The 507-nt window shown below is 34.3% G+C and overlaps 1 protein-coding gene across 1 annotated transcript in view; it reads right to left on the reverse strand.

Moving 5' to 3' along the window:
* LOC119586972 (CUE domain-containing protein 2-A-like) overlaps positions 1 to 507 on the reverse strand; it is a gene marked incomplete in the record, with an annotated part of 10,730 nt that overhangs the window by 4,445 nt on the left and 5,778 nt on the right.

Genomic DNA, 507 nt, shown 5'->3' on the forward strand with positions numbered 1-507 from the left:
AATCTAGATTGTTCAAATATTCTGTATATGATGCATGTTGGTGTTGTTTCAATAGTAATAATGTCTCCATCATATTATCAAAATCATCTTATCAAGTGAAAATACTACTTAATGCAATCCATCAGAACTGAAAAGTACATCTAGCTGCAGTTTTTTTTTTTTATTAGATTAAATAATTTTAACAAAAACCAGGTTCCACTTGCTAGATTCTATTCTGGTCCCAGAGCCACTTCCATCCACTTAACCTGGCATTTCTTATACATAACAATGACACTCTCTTTGATCTGTGAATGTCTAAGCAAGCTTGTGCTATTTTTAAACCATTAACAATAGTATGACGTCTTATCAAAGACATGGTAAACTATCCCTCTGTCCTGGATGACATCTTCAGATAATGCACACTTGAGACTGCTCTAAATTGTGAATGCTAAACAGCCAAAGCAGTCACTGAGGAGAAACAATACCTCAAAAACCTTGGTCATTGAGGTGAAACAATCCCTTGAAAGT

The sequence above is a fragment of the Penaeus monodon genome, chromosome 22 (assembly GCF_015228065.2).
Source record: "Penaeus monodon isolate SGIC_2016 chromosome 22, NSTDA_Pmon_1, whole genome shotgun sequence".
Taxonomy (NCBI): Eukaryota; Metazoa; Arthropoda; class Malacostraca; order Decapoda; family Penaeidae; genus Penaeus; species Penaeus monodon.